The 19338-nt window shown below is 36.8% G+C and overlaps 1 protein-coding gene across 4 annotated transcripts in view; it reads left to right on the top strand.

Moving 5' to 3' along the window:
• Positions 1–19338, top strand: part of hipk3a (homeodomain interacting protein kinase 3a) — a 67088-nt gene that overhangs the window by 16485 nt on the left and 31265 nt on the right. The window lies entirely within an intron of this gene.

The following is a 19338-nucleotide window of genomic DNA, read 5'->3' as shown; positions in this document are numbered from 1 at the left end:
CTAGACACCCATACTGTCTTTGTCAGTCTGATGCATGGGGTAATTTTTCTCCTGCGCTCAAAAGTAGCTGCTTGGACATCCGTCCTTGCCATGTCCAACTTTAATTTTCCATATTGTAGTTAGCCCAACTTTTAACTTTTGGAAAGTTGGTAAAAATCATGATCTGAAGTAGGCCGTGCACTTTGTTATGCTTAGAGAAAGCCCTGAAGTTGATTTTAGTCAGCTTTGTTGATGAAGCCACTCTGAGTGACGAAAATAATGTTGCATAATTGATTGCGCTACAGTCAGCTCCAGGTTTCGTCATTTAGCTCTGGGTTTTGAAACGGGCTACTTAACCACCGAAAGGATAACGGTATCAGAACATTGGAAACCGTGTTAAAATCCCAGCAAAACTGATATGTACAGGGCAGTTGCATAACAAGCCCTCTTGCATTTAGCAGAAGGCCGAATGAGTCTGGCTGGCCTCAGTGGATTGTGAGCTGTTCAAATAACCAGTGGTTTCTACTCAGTTCTGCACTGTAAACCATTAAGTTAGCGAGAGAGTCCCTCCATGCTGTTTCAAGGTCTTTGGCTTTTAATAAGTTTGCCTAATTTTGGAATGCTGACTTTCCTCTTGGTAGTTTTTAAAAAAACAAGTTTAAATGTCCAATGGGAACATTTTTGTTATGCCCTGTAAGTGTCAACTTTTCCTGCATCTGCTGCCTTCAGTCTTTTTTATTTTTATTTATTATTATTATTATTTTTTTTTTTTAAGATAAGAAGGTAGCTGAATCCAACTTTAATCATATAATGTGCATCTCACAAGTTTAAGTCTTACCCAAAGAAGTATAGAAAAAATTGGCTTTGCTTAAAAATGGAAACAGTCGTATCTGCTCAGGCACACCCATTGAAACCAAATGACAGGTTTTGCCACCAGCCCATAACGAGCATTATGCAACACTTCTGTTTTTCTTGGATTATTATAATTTTTTTATTCTCCCTTATGGGTCATAAAGTTTAAAGTCCTAACACGCTGCCCTTTTCTCTTCTTTAATAAATCTCTTTCAGCTTCAAGGAGACGTGAAGCATCCAGCTAAAGTGCTTGTTGCAAATCTGTGAATAACAGAGACCTTGACTTTGCCCAATGTCAGTCATTTATCATTTTTATGTCATTTTGGCACATTTTCCCACTTTGCTTGCTTGAAGCCTTTAGAATGCATTTACGGTAAACAAGACTAATGGTTCGCAAATAATGCACAACTAAGTGCAGCATCCTGCGCAGAATCTGAAAGCATTAGTGGGTTGGTACAGCGTCGCTAGAAGTGGTTTATTTTTCTGCAAGTCTTCATGCATTCATACATATAATAAATCTTGTCCGAGACCCATGTTCCTTTTCAGCCTGAGGAATGACCGTAAGTGTGAACGTCTGCTTTCTGTCGGTGTGCTTTAGATCATGTGGATGCCTGGCCCCCATTTGGAGCAGACTTGCACTCGCTTCAGATGAAGAAGACCTAATTGGCCAGATTCCTGGACTAATGAGCAGCCTGAAGGGTTCGGTGGTATGATTCACTTGGAAAGAGAGCACACATCTAGTTGTTTGTGTATCTCAGGCTCTTTGATGCAGCATTCGTGCATTACAAAGCCCTCGCAGCGTTAGTGGGTCAGTCAGGCTTCGCCGACTAGGTTTTGAATGCTATTTGACCTCTGCTCTGATGGTAGTGAACCCTAATGTGTCTGTCTTAAACTGAGGCACCACGCAGAATGTTTTTCAGCCGGTTTAAAGCTTGATGACCCAATCTTAACCCTTTCACATGACTTGCATCTTGATGTCATCATTGACGTCAAAATTACATTGGAATTTCTTTGGAGAATTGTATTTTTTTGTCTTGGTTATTTTCATTCATAAATTCAATGTAAGGATCAGTTTTGTTTTTTATTCGAAGCACACTGTGATACATCTTGCACATTGCCCTGAAACGTCTGGTTGCGATTAGGTCGACAACACAAAGGGTCGAAACTGAAATCAGAACAAGGTTTGTGCGGTGCTCGCCAGCTGTGTTTTAAGAACCTGGAATCAGTTCCTGCACTTTGATCCATTTGTCAGTCCATCTTGATAACTGTCATGGTCTATGTATCATCCACTTGAGGATGAAACCTGATCACACGCAGCTTCCTGTAACAGCTTGCTGTCGCTGTTTGACATTTTGAATTGGGACAGTGTAGATTACAGGTGTGGATCCTTCTACCTTCCGTAGAAGCTAGAGTTTGTTTTACATGCTGTCTGGTGTAAGGTTCCCATTTCATCTGTAGAAGCTCCTGGCTTGATTCCCAATCTTCAGGGCTTACGGCAGGAACATCAAAAGTTTATGTGAGCATTTGCTCAGTCTCATATCACCTTAGTCACTTCTGCATCCAGAGCTGCTCAAAACCTTTCAATAATGGACTGATTGTCTTAAAGTAAGCTTGAAGGTAAAATCTGTGCCTACATAAGGGGTAATTTTTTTTGTACTTCTACTTTTCTTTTATTGATTATTTGAATTAATGTGCTTTAAATTTAATGTTTTTAACTACCAATTATGGCCCGTTTCCACTGAGTGGTACAGTACGGTGCGGGTTGGTACGGGTCACCTTTTTCAGGATTGCATTTCCGCGTACCAGTGGTATAGAAAGTTTCAGTCGACGTCAATCTCGCTCGCAGAAATGTCAGAGTAAAGCCGTACATCGTTCCGAGTTCATAATAGTCCAAAAAGTGATGATAATAGTTAAACATGGCAGTTTGTTCATGTTATAGGTTGCTGAAAGAATAATTTGCTGCTTTGTTTTTTCGGCTTCTCCTTTGCTTTTTCATGCGTCACTCTGGCGTTTGTCCGTTTCTGAAAGGATCGGATGTCAGAAGCACTTCAGTAATCATGCGCATGTTATTATCAAGAAGTTTGCATCTCTGTAAACCAATAGCGTTCAGTTGTGCGTATTTCTTTGCCTTTTGGTACCCTTTTGTTGTGCTAGACACCCTTTTGAAAGGGTACCCAAAAAGTGGTAAGGTACGGTTTAGCCTCTCAGGCTAAATAGGTAAAATAAATAATTGACTTCTGCTGTCTTTATTAGTTTCAAAAACACAGATTTCTTTACAACACATAAAAAATACATTAAAAAAACCTTACATATACCTTAGGAACGGTATAACAGACAATGTTGGTGGTTTTAAAACCTTGGCTTTTCCAAACTGGTAAACCTTGAAACTGTTTATCGTCCTATGTCTACTACCAATAAGAGTCTAGCACTCTTTCCATGATAATTCCCACTATATCTGGGCAGATTCCCTAAACTCCACTGATCATCAGACAAATCATGGATGAAAGCAAATAAAAGCCTTTAATGTATCATCATTCCTTAACTTTTTCTTGAGAAAATCTAGACCAAATCAATACCACATAATATAGCCGTTCATGCTCTTGCTTCCTGAGATCATCAGGCCTTTATAGAGGATTATTTTCAGCTCTGTCTAATGTACATTGATTCTATTGAGGCTGGTCAGACTGTCTGCATTTCCCAGCATTTCCGACGGGAGCTAAAATGATGCAGCGTTGAAAAGGCTTTGTTTATTGCTCTGGTGCATCTGCTTCATAACGCTCCATGCAAACAGCACTTCCGTCTCTGAAGAGCTTAATGAAACTGAGCTAAATGTTGGTGTGTTTTTTTTTTTTGTTTTTTTTTTGACCTGAATATGAGGCCCTAGTTTTGCTTGATAGTAACATATTTTCAGTGATCTAGTCATAAGATGAGATGCCTGACCACTTAAGCTTTTGCATTTTAAAGCTGAGGGCTGGGCGATATTGCAAAAAATATATATATATCACAATATCATGTTTCATATAATTCGATATTGATAATTATTGAATATTTTTTAAACAATACATTTAGGAATATTAGGTGTATTTTTTTTTCATATATTTTTTTTAACCACTTTATTTTAATTTACCAACATTACTAAGGCAAATAGCTTTAATATTCCAAAACAAAAATATTTAAACAATATCTTATCTCTTTATATTAGACTCTTACAGTATTAGACTCTTACACTTGATAAATAAAATGTTACAAATTGTATGCAATGGTTAAAGCGTATACTTAACAATCAAAGCAAACTTTAAGGTGTGAATAATAATGATACAGTAAATATCAAACTCTGTTGACAAAAATTATGATAATCAAATCTGAGCTTTCAAGTAAAGGAACCAACCATCATTATTCAAGAGCATATTAACTACTATGCTAAAAAAATCTTTCAGATGGAATGCTAGTGGCTGTGATGCACAAGAAAAGAAACCAAAAAGCCACTATGGCGACATCCTTACATCCTTTTTTTTCTCCTCACTGCTGCTATATGGCACTCATTTTCGGATGTGTTGTTATTCTGACCTGAAGTGACAAGCGTGTGCGAGTGGATTCCTTGACCATTTACAATGGTCTTTGCGCTCATGCTCCTCTGGCGTGTCTCGTTACTACGTGACCATGAACCGTTTTCTCTGAGGTTGACAAATACACAAATCATTGCTGCAGCTTGGATACAAGTTTATGGAGAAAAGTAAAAAGTGCATCAGTGTTTGGATGTGCAGTGTTTGTCTGAGGTAATTCTGCCATTATTACTGAAATGTGTATAGTCCATACAAAGTGTGAAGCAGATTGGTTAGTTCTGCTTGCATGAATCGTGACGCGCTTGCAGCATTAAGAAAAGTTTATATGTTTTAAACTAGGTTCACCTGGAAAATGTGCGCAGATCACGTGAGCGCCACTTGCACAACATGTGTGCATCGCTCCCATATGAGTGTCATTTAAAGTCGCAGACCTCCATTGGAACTTACACCCTAAGCTTATTGCCTCTGCTTCCAAGGTGCGCACTCAGCAGCCACATTTTAATAAAACTATAGCGCTTCATACTGAAACTGCATACCGAATCTGTTTTTTTATTGATTGAATTGACAATGGTGTTCGGTCAATAAATATCGATACCGATTTTATTGCAGCCCTAGTAAAGCTATCTGTACATTTTAAGCATAAGAGGTTCTTTTTAATCGTTTATTTAATTGTCAGCTGTTCTGCAAAAAGTGGCAGCTAAATTTGAACAACACATACACCATCATCATCATGTTAGATGTTACTGCTGTGTTTTGTTAGTGTAGATTTAGTGTTGGTTTCAAATTCATTAAATCTGTTATTGAATTTGTAGTTGTGGTTACTCTTTAATTTTTGTAGGTTGTGCCTACATTTTGGCTGGTGCTCCTGAATTTTTGAAGTTGGGTATACTGGTGCTAACAAGTAACAATTTTGTAAAGTTGTAATGTACTTCATTACTCCATTTGTTCCAATAATATGAGTTTTTTCAACTGAAAATTATGAGTGCAACGGTTCTGTCTACTGACGGTTTGGTATGCATCACAGTTTTAGGGTCACTGTTTCGGTACGGTATGTGCTATGTTGGTAAAAAAAAAAATGACTACAGAAAAATTGACAGTGAAAATTAAAGAACTATATATATATATATATATATATATATATATATATATATATATATATATATATATATATATATATATATATATATATATATATATATATATATATATATATATATATATATATATATTTATTTATTTATTTATTTATTTATTGCATAACAAACACCTGGCAATGCTGCAGACTTCACACATCACTTTGGATTTGCATATTCTCTCATTAATAAATAAAAGTAGAGCATTTTAAAAATTGTATGTTCAAATAAAATGCTTAAGGAAAATAAAGAGAGAAAAAGCTTTAACTTCCTTTTTTTCTGTTTTACACCTTGACTCAACAGTCTCAAACCAATTTTGCAGATAATAATGAACACATCTTGATAATTGAGCATTTTTAGCCTATTTCTGTTTACATTATGCTCATTCCAGGGAGCTCCGTTATCACTTATCAGCACCATCGAAGTGGATGAAACTTAAGCAAAGAGAGCGTTTGGCTCTTCTCTCTTAATTCAGTGGGAACTGTCAATCAAGAAGAAAACTGTTTTTAGCAGACAGCGGGTAAACAAAATGAATAAATAGCTGGAGTGTTCGGGTTCGGAAGAACATGCTTTGTTGCAGTTGTTTTTAATCATCAAACCAATATTAATAACGCATATTCTGAATCGCGGATCACAGGGCGCATCGAATCGTGGGAGGGCAATGGGACAATCCGATTTTATTTTTATTTATTTATTTATTTTACAGAGAACAGAGAACCGTTGTGTTCCTACTGGAAATATTAACAGTTTTGAAGAATGTTGGTAACCAATCAGTTAATGGTTGCCATTTTATCACTGATAGTCAATGGCTTTCAAGCACTGCTTGGTTTTCAGCATTCTTCAATGTAATCTTGTAATCATCTTTTGTCTTGTACAGTTTTGAACAACACATTTTTCATTTTATTAAACCACAATTTATTATTTTGAGAATTATAACCATGCAGTTACTCATTAATATTTTGCCAGTGCTGTTGCACATAAACAAAACATCTCACTAAAGCAAATAAAACTATTCATTTGCCAACAGTAAAAATGCTTCATAGATCAGGAAATCATTTTGCATATTGTGTTATCCTATTTTGGCTTCACCTTAAACTCTCTGGTGGGAATCTGTTTTGCAGTGACCTCAGGAATGCTTAGCTTCCATTAAAAAAAAAAAAGCTTTGGTTGGTGATATAAACTCTAAACTCTCTTCTGGAATAGCCCTGGTTGTGAGGTCCCACAGAATGTGATGTTCTAGCCAATGCGTTCTCATTGTACACAGTTTCTAGAATTACGGGCGGTGCACCAGCCAGGTTTCAGCTATGAGTGGTATGCTGTTCCCTTTGGGCGTTAGCTGGAGAAAAACATTAGCTAGTCTGTATGTTTTGCAGTACTTGACGATGTTATGGTTGGAAATGGGAATTCAGGGTATTGTTTAGTGCTAGACACATTCCTTGCAAAAACACGTAGCTAGGAGCTGGATCAAGCATTCTTTCAGGACACACACTCCGAAAAAACTGGCAAACAAATTGTGGGTGTTGTCTGCAAAATCTGTCAGTCAAAGGTGTTGGCTCACAGATTTGCAGTTGACAGTTGTTTCATGTTACTCGGCATGTTTTTAAAGTCCAGTTTATATGTTGTTCTCAGGATGTGTTTAACCTAAATTCCATCTTAGATTGTGATATACACTCATTGGCCACTTTATTAGAGACAATTTGCTAGTCCCACATTGGATCCTCTTTCAGAACTCTCTTCATTCTTCAAGGTATTGATTCAACAAGGTGCTTGAAATATTCCTCAAAATTTGGTTCATATTGACATAATTGCATCATGCGGTTACTGCAGTTTTGTAAACATCTATTACTCCCAATCCTCATATTTGAGAGCTGTCGGATTGAGATGTAGTAAATCTGTAGGCCATTTGAGTATAGTTTGAGATGATTAGAGCTTTATGACGTGGTTTGTTTTCCTGCTAGAAGTAGCCATCATCACAAGATGAGCACACACTGGTCATTAAAGAGATAGACATGGTCAGCAAGAATGTTCGGGTAGACTGTGGCATTTAAATGATGCTCTGTTGGCACAAAGTGGCTCAAAGTGTGCCAAGAAAATATCCCCCACACCTCAAACCGCTGATACAAGGCAGATCAATCCAAGCTTTCATTTTGCTTATGCTGAATTCTGACTTTACCACCCAAATGGTGAAGCAGAAATCGAGACTCATCATAAACGCACAATATTTTGCTAATGTTCATTTTTCCAACTTTGATGAAATTGTAGCCAACCTATGAAATTGTAGCCATGACTTCACTGCCCCTCTGCTCCTCTGCTGCTGTAGGTTCAAGGTGTTGTTGTTTGTTTAAAGATGCTTTTTTGCATTTTTCCCTAAGCTCATGTCAATAGATGGTGGTTTCAATGGTTCAGTCAAATTGTATTAGTCTTACACTTGTTAAATTAAAATCATGAAATTTTATATCTTTGTTTCGTTAAAGGTGCAGTAGGTGATCTTTAAAAATGCTTGAATGAAAATGCATAATGGGATTGACAACGCACAGCCCTCCCTGCTGTCCAAAGCCACGCCTTCTATAGTCGTGAACGTGCACCAAATAGATGCTTCATTCGCGCGTCAAATTCATTTCACAATAGATGCAGATTCGCATCACTTCTGTCTGCCCTGTGGCTCTAGCCTCGCTGCGAAATGGCTAACATGAATTTTATAGAGAGAATAGCTGTGTTTATGTGCTTTAGGAAGGCTGAAAAACAGCAGCGATTCATTTGGAGCCGAGTCCACTAGATCCATTCTGAGGTTTACCCTGCTCTGTGAGTTCATCAACTCCTTCAGAAACTCTACCTGAATGATGGAAGCTGTCAGCAGTGCTTCAGACTAAGCCGAGCCCAGTTTGATGAACAGTTGTCTGGTGTCAGCAAAAGATTTTTCCCTGGGACACCAATAACAGGCGCTACATCATACAACACAAGAGAAATCCCCTCATTGGTTAGCGTGGTGCGAAATGAATTTCAGATTGTCCAACTCGAGCGATTTACGCGATAGACGCGTTAGGTGTGTCAATCGCTCAAAACGCTCAACTCGTGCCGCTTTATTTGCTCGAATCGTATCATTTGCGTGCATTGGGTTGTCTATTCGTGTTTTTGCATTGACTCATGAAAATCAAGACGCTTCAATCGCCTCTGGAGTGAATGTAGCATTATAGCACTAAAAAAGTTAGAAAATGTTTTTATAATACTACAATTCCAAACATAAAGAACTTCTTGAAACATTTTTTATTATATTTAGCACATTTTCAGTTGTGTAGCAAGCAAAACTTGTCACAATGTGCAGTATTTCATGCATGCAATGATTGCTGGTCTCTGATAACGTGGTAACCAACATTACCTCTGTAAGGCAGATTTAATTATATCAAAATAATATATGACAAAACAGATTTGTTGGCTTTATTTTTTCAGTTTTTTGTATTTATAATTAAATGTATTATTATTATTGTCCACATAGTCTCTGAAAGCACCACAAACATTACATATGCTTAAGTAAACAGCACTGCTCATTCACTATGGTTTGGGGATTTTTAGCACTGGATCCTGTGTTTTATTAAATGTTTATTTTGACATTATTTTATAGTTTGCATTTTATTTTATTTTTATTTTTTTTAAATGCTTGTACGTTTTTTTTTTTTTTTCCTTAAGTGCATCTTTTTTTTGCAAGGCTTATTATGTTTATAATATATTATTATATGTATATACTTGTTTACATTACATTTTGTCATAATAACATACATTTTCATTTAACGTCACTTTGTCTGATGAGAAGCGGTTTTTATCGTTTTACCATTCGTGTCATTAAAAGTCCACTGTGGTAACGGCTCGGGTTGTGTTACTCAACCTAAATTTCCTTTCACATTCATCAAGAAAACCCCCACGATGTATGTTCCTTTATATAAAAGAGACCTGAGGCCCTCGCGGAAAAGTTTTGGATGACTTAAAGGGGAAGTCCAAATAACTGCTCTCTGCAGTAGGAGATTAGATAAGCAGTGTTTGGGTGGGATTTGTTTACAGAGAGCTCTCTGACTGGCCGGTGAGAAGGAGGGGCAAAAAAACCCAATGACCCACGTCTTCCCAGCATTCACCGAAGCCACTGTTAATGAAAGGCTTTAACGCCATTTCCCTCCTGGCACGCACGAGTGGATCATCTGCTGCAGCTACGTGTTCATCTTCGGCTCTCTCCAGGCTGTTGACTGCATGCCAGAGAGAGTTTGATGTCCTCCATTTTTTTGTGAGCAACACAAGACGTTAAAACCCAGGGGTTAGGCTGTGACGATCAGCTGGGGGAGGATTTGTGAAACTCCCACACCCTCGCACGCTGCCTGTTTGCGGTGAGAGACTGCTGACAGCGGTTTTGACACAGCTGATCTCCCTAATCTCGCGTCCCCTGACGCGTTTTGTCGTTTTTTCATACATGCCCCAGCTGAAATCCCATCCTGATCGTGGCTGTCTCTCTAGACTGCATGCTGTAAGCTTGCTTTCTGAACAGCTGCAGAGCTCTGTTGGCCTTCAGAGAGGTTATTGTGTGGTCAGGGCTCGCTGTCCCAGTAGCCGCTTTAGACTGTGGTCGCTGTAGGCTTTCCGGCTGCAGCCTGAACCAGTTAACTCGAACCCCCTCCTCACTATTTCCCATTTCACAGGAAATAACTGATGCCAGACAGGAGTTTAAATTTAGCATGGTTTAGCCTGGCTTACTAGTCCGTAGTCAGAAAATGGCCTTTTAGAATGTGTGCACCATTAGCACTGTTGGTAAATTCCACCTTTTCGTCTTTCTTTTGCTCTTTTAAAACCTGATCTGTGTGGAGTCGGGTTGCATGACAGAGAACAGTGGCGCGATTGATACACAACACCTTCTTTGGGGAGCACTTTCGGTAAAGTTGATGCAGTAATGGTGAATTCTCATTGTGCTGGACTTTTTTTTTTTTTTTTTTTTTAGTAGTAATTAAATTTTTTCATGATGAATGTAGGTTGATAATCTGATTTGTTTACCTCATTTTAGAGATTACATGCAGAGTTACTGTTTCTTCCCATACCAATATAATTCCGGTGAATTGTTAATGTGACATTATAAATTTTACGTAGTTTCTTTTACAGCATTGATGTTGTAATGTGATTAAAATGTAATCACTTAAACAGACTTCAGCATTCATTTACAGTTGAAGTCAGAATTATTAGCCCCTTTGAATTCTTTTTATATATTTTTTGTATATTTCCCAAAGGATGTTTAACAGAGCAAGGAATTTTTTACAGTATGTCTAATAATAAGTTTTCTTCTGGAGAAAGTCTTGTTTGTTTTATTTCAGCTAGAATAAAAGCAGTTTTTAATTAAAAAAAAAAACTTTTTAAAGTCAAAATTATTAGCCTCTTTAAGCTATATGTTTTTTTAGATTGTCCCATACAATTTATTAATTCGATGACAAATTCCGCGGTGTAAATTAACTTAGGTGTACCTTTTAAAAAAAAAAAATTTATGAAGGTTCTGTGAAATGAAAATAGGCTTTTTTAAAAAAAAATTTTTACATGTTATTATCAATGTTAGTTTTAAGAATATCTGCTATCTATGCTATAGACTAGCATGCTTCAATACAGTCACCAAATTCATATTTAGAAGGTATAAAGCTGATATAAACACCCAAAACTTTTTTTTAAAATGTTTTTTTTGTCACTTCCACCTAAATGGACCAATAGCTACATTTTCATCCACCTATTTTTATGCATATTTTAGATATGCACATAAAAACCGGTTGATGGAAAGCCAAGATGCGCATCAATTGAGCATAAACATGAGCATAACTAAGTAGGATAAACTTGCTCTTAAACTGCGACGGAAATACTTTTAGTTCACAAATTCCAGTGTGCGCTGATGTGTACAGTACTTCAATACTGATGACATTGACAAACAATATATTACTCTTTTAAAAACAAATATTACATCACATTTTGCTGAGTGAGTTTTTGTGATTCGGAAAACATCACTCTTGTTTCAGTGATATGACATAACTATATAGTAGCTATAACTATAACAAAAACAAACAATGAATAGGGATATTGTTTACTTTCATAACTTGAAGTACGGGAAAATTTTACAGTTCTAATTAAATTTTCTCAATGAGGTGACTCAAGGATTTTTTTTTCTTTTTGCAAAGTGAGGGCCATACTATAATACAATAACTATAATGCCAGCTTGCACTGTTAAAACAACAATTGCAGTATCTTAGTTGATATGATCAGTCAAAATTCTATGAAATGGACAAACGATAACAAACACTTATTGTACAAGTTCGTATGCGTCGACTTCTGTGGTTTCACAAGGTCACACTTACAGATGTTTGAAAGAATAAAGCATGTTTGGAAGAGGGCTTTATGCTCGGAAAAGACAACCCATCTTGTGTTATTCCTCTTGTTAGGAAAGAGAGAGATGTAGGGGTCAGAGTGAACTGTCTAGCCCGGCCCAGAACGCTCCCCCTTAGGTAGATATGGTTTAAGAGGTAAGATGTTGGGGTGGTGGAGGTATGCTAAAGTCGTGAGATGATGGAGGTAGGACGAGTTTATTTATGGGAGTTTGGTCTAATGCTGATTGGATAATAGAATGATTGTCAATGATGTATTAGAATGGTTGATACATCTGCACACACTCATCCTGAAATTTGTTTAAAAAAAAAAACATAACTTGTTGGCGCGATAGCCTAGTGGTTGGCGTGTCGACATGTGGTGCAGTGGAACGTCAGGGCGTCCCGAGTTCGAGTCCGGGCTTGAGGACATTTCCCCATTTTCTGTCTGACACCTAAAAATTGCATTTTAAAATACAGATTTATTTTAAAATATGAACACCGGCATTCAGAACAACAGCACTTTAAGCACCTGCAGCATTTCCAACAGCATAGAAAAACAGAATAAACTAAATAAAAGAACTGTATAAATGGTCCTGCCCAGCATATTTTTCACCTAAATGACAAGTTTATATTACAAAACGATAACACTGACTGAATCCTGTTTTAAGAACCAGCATATGCTGTTTGTCCAATCATGTTTTTTTTCCTTCAAATAAAAATAACAGGCTACTTCAAATCGATCGCATCACAGAAAAGAAAATATGCATTTAATCAACCGAAACCCCTCCTCTGCTTTTATTTTAATTTATTTTTGACTGACGTAACGCGCTTTTTCCGCTCGGAGTTGACTTTTCAACTGCGAGCACACAGCACACAATGGCAAAAACGCTAGTGGTTGTTAGTGAACCATTCAAAACATACCCCTCTCATGTAAAAAACGTGTTTGCTGTGATCGGCGCCTGATGCAGCCAAACTTTAAAAATATATACATAATCATATTTGTTAATCTTTTAGCTGATACCATTAATTTGTTAAAAATGCACCCTTTAGGTTAACTGTTATTATGAGCATCCCTAATTGCAGAATATGCAATGTCGATTTCAGTTTATACATCCCTTAGGAAATTTGACTGATATTATTGCTGTAATGTGATCCACAAGAAAATCTGCGCTTGAGCAGTGAATATTTGAGGCCATGCAAGACGTTTGGTGCAGGAACAGAGGAAATCGACGCGCAAACAAATAGATTCACACTTCATAACTGCGCTCACAACATTTGTCATTGAAATAACGCCATAGGAAGTCGGTTGATCTGTGTAAAAGGTCTGCCACCACAGCTGGAAAAAATCCTAGAGGAAACGGATAATATTTTATTAGAATTTAATATATATTTTAATCTCTTCTTCATATTAAATACTTATCTAATATGTGTCTATATAGATTTTTTTTTATTTATTTATTTTTTTGCATATAATTATTCACCCAACTGATGTGTTTGGCTTTATGGTGCCATTTTACTGTTATTTCTCTAAACAGTCACCAAATAACGAATGCTTGGTTTTTGACTAGTAGTTTTAATCTTAATTTTATTTTTCGTTTACTTAAATGACAAGGTACAGATCATAAATTCAGAATCTGATGTGTGCCAAATCTACATTCATTCCAAAAATAATCTCATGACCTGTAAAGTGATGGCTCCTTGTGTATTTGTCACATGGTCAGCCCTGTATCTTCTTTTGCTAAAATTAAAATGATTTTCCTAATCAAATTAGTCGTAGTAGGCATCTATCATCATTACCATGCTGTCAGAGACATCTGTATTTAATAAAATGACATGTCACCATCTCGACATTTGCTCAATAACTCATGTGACCTAATGTTTTTGCGCAGTAGCGGTGTGAAATTAGAAATGATGAGAATCACGTCACACTGTTTGTTAGTTTGTTTTTAGCCAACGCTTTTCCTGGCAGCTGTTCACAAATAAGCTTTGCACTGAAATAAGCACTATGAAATCTAATCTTACTCTGGGGGGAAAAAGGCTTGAGCATTTTGAAGTCTGGCCTGGACTCGGGCAAATAAGACACGGGGAGCAAAAGCAGGCTCGAAATAGTCTTAACAGTAACTCTCTTTGTTTGAGTTGGGAAGTTCAGACCTGACATGTTATGTCATCATTTTTTTTCTGACCCGATTTCTGTAACTTCCCCTGATTCTTCCACCTGAAATGTGACTTCCTGCTGACGGGATTTTTTTTAAAAAACCACATTGATATAAATGAGAAGACAAAGTTTAAATATGTCTTGGAGCTGAAGTTATGTGCACTGGCAGTATAATTTGGATGTAAAATTTAAGATGTTAGCATTTATGGTCTGTTGGCTGTCGCCCTTCATTGCCCCTTGCTATTTGGTTTAGCCGGAGCTTAACTTATATTAGGCTTTAGATTTAGTTGCCTTTCCCATCACTATGCTGGAGGTTTATTGGGGTTTAGTCCATAGGATCTTGTGCAGAACATAGAGGACTATTTTGTTCTGTCCTGTTGCCAGATATGCTCATGTTTGTATGGTCAGCTAAGCCATACTGTTACCAGAGTAGAAAATAGCCACTCGTGCCATGGTTTTAATAATGGCTGCGCTCAAAATGGAGTTCATTTAAACATGGGTAATTTGTTATTAGGGTATACTGAACTGGCAATGGCATTCTTCTTTGTTAATTAGTTTTATAGTTTGACACATTTAATGATGATGAATGAAAACTTAGCCCTCTGAGTCTTTTTGGGGCCCATGTTAAATTATGCTATTTTTTATGTATTACAATCATTTTATTATTTTTACTATTTAATAGTTAATATTAATATTGTGCTCTCAGAAATAATATTAATAATTATTATTTTTAATTCTTTTTTGTAGTAGTAGTAATTTTATTAAAATATGTAGTTGTTGTTGCTATTAGTTTTAAACATAATTGTACTTATTTTTTTACTTCATACTGAGCTTTTTTGAAATGTTGACACTTTCTTTATGAATATACATATTTAACTTTAATTCACACTATACTGTTACATTTTTCTACTTTTAATTATTTGATTTTTGCATGCCAATTATTTAAAGCAGCCCAGTCCACCGATAGATGCTCAGTCATATCTAGCATTGCACTGTGGGGACCTTCCCACATCTTTTTTTTCCCTTGGTGGTTACGTTGTTATAGTGCGTCATTGTTTGTGCAAATAATGGGTTATGCAGCTTAAAAAGACTCCCAGCATGTGGACTGCAGCACCTTTAACTATGAAGAGACTGGTTTGAAGTGGTCTAAAGCTGAGACAAAAAAACCACAGAGGTCTCACATTGCCAAGCCACCGGTGAATTATTCACAATGGCTTTTGTTACCACACAAGTAGAGAGCCGTTCGTTGGTAGTTACAGCCCCTTACTAGTGACTTGGTCTGATGTATTCTGGTATCAGTAGTCCTAGCAACAGTTAATGTTTTTACTTTGTGTCCTTTTAAAGAGGGCCATGAGCTGAAAATCTAAAATTTGCTTGATATTTGTACTTTAAAAGTTCCCTTTAAGTTTTAGAAAAATAAAATAAAATTGTTTAGTCTAAAAAAGACTTAACTTGGGCTGGGCAAAAAATATAACACTATCATGTTTAATATCATTAGATATAGATAATTATTGAACATTTTTTACCAAAACATTTAGTAATATTAGGATTTTTTTTGTTTAACCACGTTATTTTAGTTTTCCAACATTACTAAGGCAAATTGTTATAATAGTCAAAAACATAAATATTAAAACAAAATATCTGATCTCTTCATAATAAAATAAATGTAAGTGTTAAAAAGGCTCTTAAACTTGATAAATAAAATGTTACAAAGTGTGTGCAATGGTAAAGTGTAAATGTTGAACAATTAAAGCAAACTTTAAGGTGTGAATAATAATGATACAGTAAACCTCAAACTCTGTCAACAACACAAATTATGATAATCAAATCTGAGCTTTCAAGTAAAGGAACCAACCATCATTATTCAAATACATACTGCAACATTTCATTTCAAGTTGAATGACTATTTCCCCCTATGCTAAAAAAATCTTTCAGATGGGGAGCTAGTCGCTGGGATGCACAAGAAAAGAAACCAAAAAGCCACTCACACATCCTTACATCCTTTTTTATTTACAATCTCCTCACTGCTGCTATACGGCACTCATTTTCACATGTATTGTTATTCTGACCTGAAGTGATAAGCGCGTGCGTGTGGATTCCTTGACCAATTACAATGGACTTTGCGTTCGTGCTCTCCTTGTGTTTCTCACAACTAGGTGACCATTTACCATTTTCTCGCTGCGCTGCAGTGTTTGGGTGCGCTGTGTTTGTCTGAGCTAATTAGTCTGCCATTATTACTGAAATGTGTACATTCCATACAAAGTGTCATTTCCAATTGAAACGCACAACATCTGTGCATCACTCCCATATGCGCATCGTGCAAATCGTGTGCTTCAATTGGAAATGACTTGGCACTGCTTTCAAGATGCATGCTTAGCAGCCACATTTTAATAAAACTTAAGCGCTTCATACTAAAAATACATATTGAATCTTTTTTTTCTTTTTTTCGATAATGACAATGGTGTTCGGTTAATAAATATCGATACTGATTTTTATTGCCCAGCTCTATTGTAAACTGCAGTTGGATTTGGCTTTATTACATAGTATTATGGCTAAATCCACCTCTTCAAAAGATTTTTGCCTGTTATAATAACAAGAAGCTGATGCTGGAATACACCGAAACGGAGTCATTGCCTTTTTATCTTTTTAACTCAATGTTAGGAAACGATAAACCTTTTAAAAAAAAATTTTAATGAAATTGCTGACCATGTCCGTCACAACATTTTTGTTTAATTTTATTGAAGATTCGTTTACAATCAAGGCACAGTTTGACCTGGAGTTTTCAGTAAAATTGAAAGGAAGTCTGTTATGCCAAATATTTTTGATCCAACAGTAATACAAGTGTGAATAAGTTCACTAGGGATGTTCCGATCAGGATTTTTGCAGCCGATACGGAGTACCGATTCTTTGTCTTGGTGATCGGCTCATACAGAGCACTAATTCTAATGCTTCAAGCTTTATAATGCATTTAGCACATTTTCCCTCTAAGTATGATACGCAAGTGGAGATCTCACCTTGCCTAAGAGAATAAATGAAGGATGCTGCATATTATACCTTAAACACATCTCTTTTAACCGTTTAATGTGGACATGTCATGGCCAGAAGCAGCTTTACAGAAAATAATATACACAGATATAAAAATTAAGAAAAATGACAAACAATGCAGTTTGGAAACATTCCAAAGGATGAAAGAAGAATTCAACATGTCAATCAAGAAAAAGTTGCATAAGAAGTTTAAAACGCACACCTATAAATCCATTACTTTACTGAAAGGAAATAGGCCTATAAACTAGTGTTTATTGCATTAATTATGTTACAGGAAGTTATATTATTAACTAATTCAAACCCCTGCGATCAGTTCATGAGATTGGCCAGATTGGAGAGTACCGATCGAGTCATTAAATGTGATTATCGGCCGATACCGATCTTCGGCCAATCGATCGGAGAGTCCCTAAAGTTCACTATTGCTTAGTCTTTTATTACAGACTGTTTGATTTGTATAGAGTATGTCAGCATTTTCAACCAAAAATCACAGCATTTTTCATCTATGAGAGATGTAGGCTTTCAACCGAACATGCAGAAGTTTACATTAAGACACCTCTCTAAATATGCGAAACTGTGAGCCAATCATACCATACAGTCCGCTACACATTCATAAATTCCGATCAGTTTCCAATCACAAGGCTCAATATACATTCAGTAAATAGCCTAATGTTTATGTAAAAGTCTCGATTATATTAAAAGTGGACCTCAGAGGACAGTACAGAAAAGAAAAAAATGCAGTTCACGACCCCTTTAACATTACATGCTTCATGTGTAATAAAGTGGCAAAACAAAAGAGCGTCCGTGCATGAGGAGTGAGCTCTCTAGTTGATTATTAATGGGGAGCAGGGTTAATTGTGTGCCATCAGACTCCTCCTCTGTCATCACCCAGTTTTAGTGTTAAGATCCGTCCTCATCTGTCGCTAGGCAGCCAGCATTTTCCCTCCGGTTGTCACGGTAGCAGATGTGTATGGGCCCGTTGACGTCAAAGCCCAGATCCAACAGCAGACTCTGGCTGTATCAGAACAGGAGCGCCACGTCATCAGACTGAAGATCATATCAGTATGGACGCAAAACATGACTCCAAGTGAGCATGAGTTTGTTTACGCAGGTGTACTGGGTCAGTATATCATGTGTGATGTTGCATTTAACACGGCATATCCTATTGGTGATATTTAGGTCTCTGTTTGATATGTTTTTTTTTTTCTTCAGGTCAGTGGGGGTAAACCATGCATGTATTCTCGCAAAAAAATTCTCAACACATCTGCCAAAGCCACACTTACAATTAGCAATGTAAGTCAGTTGACCTGAAGTGCCCAAAAGCAGAAAACAGGGATAAGATAGTGTTTGCTTCATAGGCAAGGCAAGTTTATTCAAATAGCACGTTTCATACACATTGGTAAATCAAAGTGCTTTGCGTAAACAGGAATAAAAGAAACGAGCATAAGAAAATAACAACAGAGAATAAAAAATTATTAAAATGTATCAAAAAGATGTTTTAAAGCAATGTAAAAGAAAAGACATAGTGTGATCTGTCGGACTTAGCACAGTGCTCATTCAGTACAGTCACAGCTAAACAGATGTGTTTAAAGTTTATTTGAATGTGCCTAATGTTGGAGCACATCTGATTATTTCCGGAAGCTGATTCCAGCAGCGGGGGGCATAGTAGCTGAAAACGGATTCACCCTGCTTTGACTGATCGAATAAATAATAGTAGTAGTACCTTAGGATGTCAGCATGTTAAATATATTAAATTATAATGACAGCCTATTTTGGTATCTTTTTAGGGAGCCTTATTGCTTGCAAATCAATCATATTAAAGACTTAAGAACTTAAGTTGCTATTTATTTTTTCATAAAAATAAAACTATGCTAACAAGCAATTAACATATAAATCCACAATTGTGACTTTCATCAGCTGGCAGCTCTGCAAATCTGACATGGTCGCCCACTGAAGCTAAGTAGGGCTCCACACGGTCACTACCTAGATGGGAGACCACCTGGGAAAGCTAGGTTGCTGCCGGAAGTGGTGTTAGTAAGACCAGTAGGGGGTGCTCAACCTGCAGTCTGTTTAGGTCCTAACGCTCCAATATATTGATGGGGACTCTATACTGCTCAGTGAGCGCTGTCTTTCAAATGAAACGTTAAACCGAGGTCCTGACTCTGGTCATTAAAAATCCCAGGATGTCCTTTGAAAAAGAGTTTAACCCTGGCATCCTGCCCAAATTTGCCCACTGGCCTCCG

This window comes from Danio aesculapii, chromosome 25, assembly GCF_903798145.1.
Source record: "Danio aesculapii chromosome 25, fDanAes4.1, whole genome shotgun sequence".
NCBI lineage: Eukaryota > Metazoa > Chordata > Actinopteri > Cypriniformes > Danionidae > Danio > Danio aesculapii.
This window is presented reverse-complemented; position numbering and strand designations above follow the sequence as displayed.